The sequence below is a fragment of the Pseudorca crassidens genome, chromosome 1, assembly GCF_039906515.1.
Source record: "Pseudorca crassidens isolate mPseCra1 chromosome 1, mPseCra1.hap1, whole genome shotgun sequence".
NCBI lineage: Eukaryota > Metazoa > Chordata > Mammalia > Artiodactyla > Delphinidae > Pseudorca > Pseudorca crassidens.
Genome location: NC_090296.1, coordinates 30,039,765 through 30,050,196, shown reverse-complemented (window position 1 = coordinate 30,050,196; position 10,432 = coordinate 30,039,765). Strand labels below are relative to the sequence as shown.

At 44.2% G+C, this 10,432-nt stretch overlaps 1 protein-coding gene and 1 pseudogene across 9 annotated transcripts in view; both read left to right on the top strand.

The window, feature by feature from the left end:
- Nucleotides 1-5,342: 5,342 nt before the first annotated feature.
- Nucleotides 5,343-10,432, top strand: part of DCAF4 (DDB1 and CUL4 associated factor 4) — a 31,559-nt gene continuing 26,469 nt past the window's right edge. For 8 of the 9 annotated variants that reach the window (XR_010942054.1, XM_067731382.1, XM_067731353.1 and 5 more), the window contains exon 1: nucleotides 5,343-5,539. The gene's annotated coding sequence lies outside the window, so the exon portion shown is untranslated. The remainder of the gene's footprint in view (nucleotides 5,540-10,432) is intronic. The other variant, XM_067731388.1, reaches the window with a different exon arrangement.
- LOC137201688 (CBY1-interacting BAR domain-containing protein 1 pseudogene) lies at nucleotides 6,971-8,548 on the top strand (annotated as a pseudogene).

Genomic DNA, 10,432 nt, shown 5'->3' with positions numbered 1-10,432 from the left:
GTCAAAGTTCTCTGTACATAGTTGGAATTTTCTATTAGTTTGTGATTGTTTCAAAAAGAATTTTTTTTTAATTATTAAAAAAATACAACTACATCTCTAGCACCTAGAACAGGCATGGCATTCCAAGGGCTCAGTAAATATTTGTTGAAGGAATTAATGAACTATATAAACAACTACAACAAATACATGCTTAATAAAGACATTCAAATATTAACAGTGGTTTTTTGGAGGTATGGATTTATCATAGGTAATTTGCGTATATTTTATGCTTCTCTGTTTCTTAAATTTTCTGAATCAAGCATGTTTTTATTAATTGTTAAATTGGTCAGGCTGCTAACTAGCTAAGAATAATATTTTAGAAGCACCACAGTCTCATCCTTGGGTTTCTGGATTCCGACATTTGATGTTACCAGTTACTTGGACCAGACCCTTGGAAACTGCTTCAGTCCACCCAAGTACCTAGAATACCAATACTATAGGTTAATTATTACTGGGATATATAACTTCCTGGTGTCTAGAATATTCTTGCCCATTACTGAGGGCTCCCTCCTTCCCAGAATCATGTCCTGAGTCATAGAATCGGTCATCAGCAGTTCAGTGAACATGTAATCATAATAAGGGGTTTGGAGAGTTTTGTGGGATGTTTAATTCACGTTAGGGAAAGGACTGGAGAATTACTCCGGATCCAGATTTCCAGTGACCAAGACATTCACATCCCTTGGATAATGGACATGTTGATTATGTTTCTCTTGTATTGATTATATTTTGGATCCGTGTCTCCATGATGGGATTTGACAGATGCCTTAGTTCCTTTAAAAACTCATTTACATGTCACCTCTTAAAATGAACAACTTCTGCAGTTGGTTGCTGTGCATAGTATGCAGATTTAATTAACATTTAAATTTTATATTTTAATAGGTAATATATGCCAATAGTCAAAATTCAAAAGGTACAATGGGGTGAAAAGCTCTCTCTCATCCCTGTCACCTAACCACCCAGGTCCCCTCCCTAGAGGTAGGGAGATACACATACATACACACATATTTTTCACCCTATTTAATTCTTTTTTAATTTTTATTTATTTATGGCTGCGTTGGGTCTTTGTTGCTGCGCGCGGGCTTTCTCTAGTTGCCGCGAGCGGGGGCTACTCTTTGTTGTGGTGTGTGGGCTTCTCATTGCAGTGGCTTCTCTTGTTTCAGAGCACGGGCTCTAGGCACGCGGGCTTCAGTAGCTGTGGTGTGCGGGCTCTAGAGCACAGGCTCAGTAGTTGTGGCACACGAGCTTAATTGCTCTGAGGCATGTGGGACCTTCCCAGACCAGGGCTTGAACCCGTGTCCCCTGCATTGACAGGCAGACTCCCAACCACTGCACCACAAGGGAAGCCCACCCTATGTAATATTTTATGTACTGTTGTTCACCTTCCTTTTTTCACCAAGAATCTATCTTGGAGGTAATTTTACATTGGTATATAAAGAGCCTCCTTTTTTTTTTTTTAAGTACACAGTATTCCACTGAATGAATGTACCATTACTTTTTTAACTAGTCTCTAACTAATGGACACTAAGATGGCTTCCAAACTTTCGCTATTACACGATGTTCCATGTACCTAAGTTATTTTGCACATAAGCAACTATATTTTTAGGATGAATTCCTAGTAGTGTGATTGCCAGGTCAAAGGTATATGCATTTTTAATTTTGATAAATATTGATATATTGCCAAATTGTCTCCCTTAGAGCTTGTATGAGAGCTTCACTGAATATTAACAAACTTTTGGATTTTGCCTATCTGGTTATGAAAAAGGATATGTCAGAGGAGTTTTAAACTATATTTTCCTTACACTGAGTGAGGTTGAGCACCCTTTCATGTTGACTTCCTTTTCTGCATAGTTGGTATAGCCGCGGCTCCTTTTTCTACTGAGTTTATTTGTAGAAGCACTTTATGTTTTAGGAAAATTAGCCTTTTCTGTGATACAAGCTGTAGATATTTTATACCAAATTGGAGCATGTCTTTCGACTTTCATTATGATAGTTTTCGCCTGGAGAGCTCCAACTCTGGAAACTACCTGGGTTTGAATCTTGGCTCTGCCACTCACTAGCTTGAGCAAGTTACTTAACCTCTCTGTGACTCAATTCATCAGTAAAGTGGTGATATTAATAGTACCTGCCTCACAGGGTTGCTGTAATTAAAAGAACAATATATGGAAAGGGCTTAGAAAATAGGTGGCACATGACAAGGACTATAAAAAGTATTGTGGTTTTTTTTAATGTAGTCAAAGTTAATGCTGATTTATTTTAGGTGCTGTTTCAAAGAAAAACATATTTGCCTTGGCTTCAAATTCTGGAGATAAAGTGAAAAAAAGAAATTATTCTCACTTTTGATAAGTAATATGCACTATTTACATATCAAGCCATCCACATAATAAAGGGTGCCCAGTCCATGGGAGTGTAGACCAAGCAGTGAGGTGCTTTATGGTCACTGCATTTACTCCTCACAACCACTCTCTTCAATAAACAAGGTCCCACTGTAGAGCACAGGAAACTGTATTCAATATCCTGTGATAGGCCATAATGGAAAGGAATATGAAAAAGAATATATATATGTCTAACTGAATTACTCTGCTGTAGAGCAGAAATTAACACAACATTGTAAATCAACTACACTTCAATAAAATAAATTTAAATACATATATTTAAATATTATATATATATTTGGGGAAAAAAACCCGCTTCAGCAGGTATCATTATCCTCATTTTACCTATGAGGAAATTGAGGTTCAGAGGTGCCAAAAGATTTGCCCAAGGTCAAGCTTCCTTTGTGCATTGATTTGCAAATATTCTTTAATCCTTTCTCTTGGCATGCCTGCTGCAGGTCCCCAAGGCATATCCTGTGCCTATACCCAGTTCCCTCAGTGAACACTCAAGAGACCCCTCTGGGGCTTCCCTGGTGGCGCAGTGGTTGAGAGTCCGCCTGCTGATGCAGGGGACACGGGTTCGTGCCCCGGTCCGGGAAGATCCCACGTGCCATGGAGCGGCTGGGCCCGTGAGCCATGGCCGCTGAGCCTGCGCGTCCGGAGCCTGTGCTCTGCAATGGGAGAGGCCACAACAGTGAGAGGCCCACGTACCAAAATAAAAAAAAAAAAAAAAGAGACCCCTCTGGCTGGCTGTTTGCCATTCATTCACTCAGCAAGCCCCAAGCCAACTCCTTCTGACTTCCTCCCATGACCCTGGCTCTTCAGCTTGGAATCCCTTTTGACTCCTGACACAGTGTTCATCAAGTCTTACAGGTTCTCCCTCCTCTGAAATGTCTCGACTCTACCCTTCCCTTCCATCCCAGCTGCCACCACTATGTTTCAACCCTGACTATCTTTTGCAGGAACGGTAGCTGCACTAAGCTTCTAAGGAAGCTTCCAGCTGCCTTCCACAACCTTTCCTCTCTAGTTTCTTCTACAGTGCTGCCCAGGTGATTTCCCTAAACCACAGCTCTAGTCTTATCACTCCCCAACTCTCAAACCTTCAGAGGCTCCCTCTGCCAGCTCCTTACCCTTGACATTTGACCCAACCTATTCTGCCAGTTTTGCTTCCAAGACTCCCTACCCATCCAGCCAAAACGAATGCTTCACTACTCCATGAACAGGCTTCCAGTCAGCTTGTTCAGCTTGGGATTTCTCTCTCTGCTCTCTCTTCCAGGCAGCTCAAGCTTCAGGAAGTTGTCCTTTATTCTGACTATACTCACTTCCCTCCTTACCCTCATCACCTCTTCCCACTCCACATCCTTTCTTATACAAAATCCTTTAGAGGCAGAATCCTACTTTCCTTGTTATTTACTGAAATGCTTTCACACACAGGTACAACTGATAAACCCCACAACCTATTTTCTAATGGGTCTAGCCACTCACAGGGCCCTGGATTAACAGAGCACATGGTGTGCCAGGCCTGCTCGTGGCAACAACCAAGCCTGGCCCATTTGAACTCAGCTCTCCTCACAGAACTGTGACTTCTGCATAGAGAACAGACCTGTGGATGCCAAGGGGAAGGTGGGTGAGGGAGGGATGGAGTGGGAGGTTGGGATTAGCAGAGTATAAATAGAATGGATAAACAACAAGGTCCTACTGCATAGCACAGGGCACTATAGACAATATCCCATAATAAAGCATAATGGAAAAGAACAGGAAAAAGAATATATATATATGTATAACTGAATCATTTTGCTGTATACCAGAAACTAATACCTTGTAAATGAACTATACTTCAACAAAAATAAAAATAAACTAGATCTAGATTTTAAAAAAAAAAGCAAACTGTCACTTCTGGTCAAGAGCCCTTCACAGGCTTACATTTTTCTTTTAGATCTGACAGCTGTCAACTGATACCTAGAACAGGCACAGCACAAAGAGACCATTCTGGAAGTATTAGTGGTATGAACAAAACTTTGCACTGGCGAGAACATCAGAACGTTAGATCAACTTCCTTGTTTCAACAGAAGAAATCAAGGCACAGAGGCTTCCCTGGTGGCGCAGTGGTTGAGAATCTGCCTGCCAATGCAGGGGACACGGGTTCGAGCCCTGGTCTGGGAAGATCCCACATGCCGCGGAGCAACTAGGCCCATGAGCCACAACTACTGAGCCTGCGCGTCTGGAGCTTGTGCTCCGCAACAAGAGAGGCCGCGACAGTAACAGGCCCGCGCACCGCGATGAAGAGTGGCCCCCGCTCGCCGCAACTAGGGAAAGACACAACACAGCCAAAAATAAATAAATAAATAAATGATTTTTTTTAAAAAAAATCAAGGCACAGAAAGGGAAGAGACTCGCCCTAGGTCACACAGCAAGAAGGAACCAGAACTAGATCTAGAACTAACGCCTCCTGACTGAAGTTCAGAGCATGCTCCTCTGCACCTTGGAGCCACGCAGATCTAGGGTGGGCAGCCTCAGCTACCAGAGGTCACAACCAAACACGTCACCACCAGTTCAACACGCGTTGCTCTTTCCTCACACTCATCTCAGAGCCGCCTTCGACCTTTCCACAACACAATCTTTCCTCGTCTCTAAGTAACAGTTTTAAAGGTAGGGATCTTCAGCGGAGAGAGGGCTTCCCTGTCAACCGGGTTGGACACAGAAAATACACGGTGCTGGGTGGGGTTCCCACCGCTAGAGAAGAGGTAGCCTCGGAGCTCCCGGGGTCCGAACTCAGCCTCCGGCCCCGCCCCGGCCCTGCCCTCAAGCGCGCCCGGCCCCGCCCCAAACGCGCCAAGCCCAATCAAGCCTGCAGCCGACTCGCTGCATCGTCACCAGGCCTGGGCGGAGCCGAGCTCCCAATCCCTTCCCCCTCCCTAAGATCCGCCCCATTGGCGTAGACAGTCAGAAAACGCGTCCACTGAGAAGGAAGGGGTGGCCGCCACGGCCCTATCCGCTGAGACAACGCGAGAACGGACACAACTAACTGGCAGATTCTAGACCTCGGTCTTTCCGCGTCCTTCTACGCTTCGCTCTCACTCTTGCCGATCCTGCGCCCGAGGGAGAGCCGGAAAGGCCCCTCTGATCAAGTAAGTCTACGCTGACTGAAGTACTGTTGGCGTTGGTCCAGGGGCGGCTGCTGCTACCCCGACAGAGCTCGGGGTGGGATGGGGGTCGGGGGAAGGCCCGAGAAAGGGGCGGGGAGGAGCCGAGCACGTGGAACGCCGGCACGACCCTGGCGTGGGTGGCTGGTTGGGCCGGCGAGCTCCGGCTGTGAGGGAGGAATCGGTGGGCGGGTGGAGCTCGCGCGTCTTGTCGGATCTGCCGCCGTAAAGACTGGGGGAGGGGGACCCCGAGTGTCACCGCTCCGTGTCCGCCCTGAAGGAGCGTTTTTCTAAATCCTGATGTGAAGTTGCCACCCAACACCTGCCAGTGGCTGGACTGCGGGCCCTTGGTGGCGGCTTACCTGAAAGTTGAGGTTGAGGTTGATGTTTTCAAACAGGTCAGCATAACAGCTAACGCAAGCGCCTCGTGAGTGCTTAGGCACTGCCACCTGCTTTACAGGCATTAACTAAGCTTTCCGTACACCAGCCCAGTGAGGTAGGTGGTAGTGTAATACCTCCGTCAGACGCAGAAGAGCCCTAGTGAGGTTGTTGCTTACCCGAGGTAACTCGCGAACTAGTAAAGTGACGGAGCCGTGGGATGAAGCCAAGCTTCCCGAGGTAACCTCCACACCGAGTTACGGTAGCGACAAAGCCACGCCTTCCACTCTAGCGCTCGCCGTGTTCAGGAAGCCTCGTCGTCTCCCCAGTTATCCTTAGAAACCATGACACCCCGTCCCCCTGGACGGGCGTGGTGTGGTCCACAGACCTTGGCAGACACAGAAACAGCCCAAAGGAAAGAAGACTGAGGCCACTGCTTCCTGGAGGAAACAAAAGTCCAGAGCCCCACACTCCAGTTTTAAATAACGGTGGAGATTGTAGTTGAGGTGGTGTCCTGGGGCCGGACCAGCAGGGGTGGAATGCCATTTCCCGCACGCAGTGTGTCTTTCTGGGCACCATGCTTGGCCCTCTAAGCTTCCGTTTCCTCATTTGTGAGGTAGAGTTTTAAATAAACGCCGACGCAGGGTGGCCACGGCAAGCCCCCTGTGGAAGCCATTTTGCGTAGGGCTTTTCAAACCAGTGGCGTTAGCGTTTTCCACGCTGCAGTCCAGTATCCTCTATAATGCCCATGAACCTGTCGCTGGATATTTAGGATGTGCCTCACTCATAAATGGTATAGTACTGCTGTAGTAGAAAATCTTTTTTTGTTTGGGGGATATAATTCATATACCATAAAATTCTCCGTTTAACAGTGTACGTACGGTTTGGCAGGTTTTGTAGAATATTCGCAAGGTGTGCGACCATCTTATTCCAGAACATTTTCATCACCCCAAAAATAAGCACTGTGGCCCCGGCGCGGCCTAGGCCGAGGTATTGTTAGGCTCCAGGCCCGGGGCCACGGGCCACGTGCTCGGCAGGATGTTGAGGCGGCTGCTCGGGTGCGAGCAGTGGAGCCTCCGCTCCGTGCTGAATTTCGGCTGTGGGCCGCAGCCGAGACCGGGCCCACCTCTCACAGAGGCCGGGAGGGAGGCTGCCCGCCACCCCACAAGCCTGAGGCCCCCAGGCCGGGCCTTTTCTGGGTGGCACCGGCAGAACTTGGCGGCCAGGCCCAGAAAGGCGTCTTGTGGGAGGGGAAGGAAGTGGTACCCGGAAACTGGGCAGCTCAAACCGGAAGCAGTTTGGAGAGCTGTGCCAAGTCTTCGGCGCGCCTGCGCAGAAAACTGCCCGGCTGGGAGGCAGAGCCGACTCTCCTGCGAGAAGGTCTCCGCAGAGACCCCAGATTTGAACAAGGGCCGGAAAAACCGCTGGGGAGTGTGCCGAACTTAAGGATTATCGGTGTGCCACCACAGTTGAGACTTGCGGCCGAAGGAACCATTGTAGAAATGAAACGGGATGACCTCACAGCGACATCAACATCAAGGAATGGAGAAGCTAAGCAGCTACCTGAAGTAGAAAGGACAAGTCAGCACACCCATCCGCTGGACCTGTTATTTCATGGCGAACCCACTTACAGAGAGCTACCCTGGATGCTGTGCAAACAACGCTCATCTGGAGGAAACTGCTGGCAGTTTTGAAAAGCAGAAAGTAAAGGATATAAAGACTATATTTTCAGAATTTATCACTACTGAAATGCTATTTCAGAGCAAAGCTTCAGAGGTATACACTGGTGCCTACCAAAATATACAAAAGATTGATGAGATTTGAGGTTTTCAGAAGCTCTAGGTATTCACCCGATTATCCATCTCACTTGTATATTGTAAGAGCAAATTCAGAGTTGCCTTTTCAGAGATTTTTTTAGCTAAGTGTCTGCAACAGGACAGGTGTCCACTTGTGGACTAAGGGGATCAGCAAGAAGAAGATGAATTAGACATTACAGAAGAAGAAAATTAATTTTCCTCAGTACATGTCTCATTTCCATTTTTATCTTAATATGACTCAGAATTCAGGATTGCTGAATTATAAAACTTTATTCTGGCTTGCTATGCTAAACATCAAAATGGAATGCTACTGAAAATAGGGGAGAAAAATGGAAGGATATGTATGCTGATACAAAATGAAGGTTTTAAAAAATATTACACAGCCAGTCATTTCAACTTCCTACCTAGTGATATATGATCTTTTTGTATAACTCCCACACTTTTTTTTTTTAAGATTATGGGTTTCAAAGTATTTCATATTAATGTACTGTACCTGCTTGGGAGTCCTATAGTAAAGTAGATATCAAAAACCAAAAGATCTACCAATTCCATTTAGCTTCTTTTAGACTGACTCTGCAAAAGGATCCTATCTAGTCATTTTGATTAAATATAAATTCTATCCCATGAAGCTTTAAATAAAAAGACAAGTTTTCTTTTCTTGAAAAAACTTTTACTGAAACATGAAGTTTCATCATTTGATCTGTAAATTTACCTTTAACAAGTGTATAATCAAACAGAATAAAGGAAATATGACACCAATATATCCATGTTTTACAAATGAACAAAGCATAAATTTTAGTTTAGAGTCACATTCAACTTGATTCTGGCTTTAAAACAAAACTGCTGTCATACTCATAGAGTACAGACTTGTGGTTGCCAGGGGGGAGGGGCGGGGGGAGGTTGGGGTTAGCAGGTGTAAGCTGTCATATATAGAATGGATGGATAAACAACAAGATCCTACTGTATAGCACGGAGAAGTATATTCAATATCCTATGATAAACCATAATTGAAAAGGATATTTAAAAAAGAATATATATGTATAACTGAATCATTTTGCTGTATGGCAGAAATTAACACGTTATAAATCAACTATACTTCAATTTAAAAAAATTTTTTTAAACTGTTGTCATACTAAAGTACTGTAAATGGTACTACAGCCTTTGGAAAGCTAGTAATTTGGTGGAATGTTTTCTAGAAAAACATAAACTAGAACACATGGAACACCATAAATCATTTAAAATTCTATAAAAATTTTTCTAAGCTGCCACCTAGATAATAAAAAGATATAACAGTTATTCTTGGAAACATAAAACAATTTAATCAGAGTCTTTATCAACTCATGTGGGGTAACTGGAAAAAGCAATTATTCATAACAGAATAGTAGACTTTCGAGAAGCTATAAAAAAAGGACCTAAACCTTTATACTCCCTGTTCTGTAACCCCTCTTCCTTCAGCACCTGGAAAACCATTTCTCTCTTTCTCCCTCTCTGGATTTGCCTATTCTGGAGATTTCATATACATCAAATAAGTAATACAGTGTGTGGCCTTTTGTGTCCCACTTCTTTTATTTAGCATAGTGTTTTCAAGGTTCATCCACATTGTAGCATGCCTCAGTACTACATTCTTTTTATGGCTGAATAACATTCTGTTGTATGGATGTGCTGTATTTTGTTTATTGAGTCATCAGTTGATGGAAATTTGGATTGCTTACACTTTGGGGCAATTATGAATAATGCTGCTGTGAATATTACTGTCCAGATTTTTATATGGCCATATGTTTTCATTTCTGCTGGATTTTGCTAGGTCATATGGTAACTCTATGTCGAACCTTTTGAGGAACTGCCAAACTGTTTTCCAAAGTGACTGCAGCGTTTGCGTTCCCACCAGCAGTGTATGAGAGTTCCAGTTTCTCCACATTCTCACCAATACTTGTTATTTGTGTTAGCTTTTTTTTATTATAACAATCCTGGTAGGTATAAAGTGGTATCTTATTGTGGTTTTTATTTTCATCTACCTATTGACTAGTGATGAGCATCTTTTCGTGTTCTAAGTGGCCATTTGTATATCTTTGAAGAAACGTCTTCAGATTTTTTTCCTTATTTTTTAATTGAGTTATTTTTTTCTTGTTGAGTTTATATATTCTGGATACTAGATCCTTATCAAATGTACGATTTAAAAATACTTTCTCCCATTCTGTGGGTTGTCCTTTCACTTTCTTTTTTTTTTTTGAAGTGAATGGTGTTGCTTCTTTTTTTAATTTATTTTATTTTTGGCTGCATTGGGTCTTTGTGGCTGCGCACAGGCTTTTCTCTAGTTGTGGCGAGCGGGGCCTACTCTTCGTTGCAGTGCACAGGCTTCTCGTTGCTGTGGCTTCTCTTGTTGCACAGCACGGGCTCTAGGTGTGCGGGCTCAGTAGTTGTGCCTCGCAGGCTTAGTTGCTCCATGGCATGTGGGATCTTCCCAGACCAGGGCTCAAACCCATGTCCCCTGCATTGGCAGGTGGATTCTTAACCACTGCGCCACCGGGGAAGCCCCCTTTTCACTTTCTTGATAGTGTGTTTTTACTTTTGGTGAAGTCTACTTAATCTATTTTTTCTTGTGCTTTGGGTGTCATATTTAAGAAACCATTGCTTATTGAAAGTTCATGATGATTTATACCTTTGTTTTCTTGTAAAAGTCTTA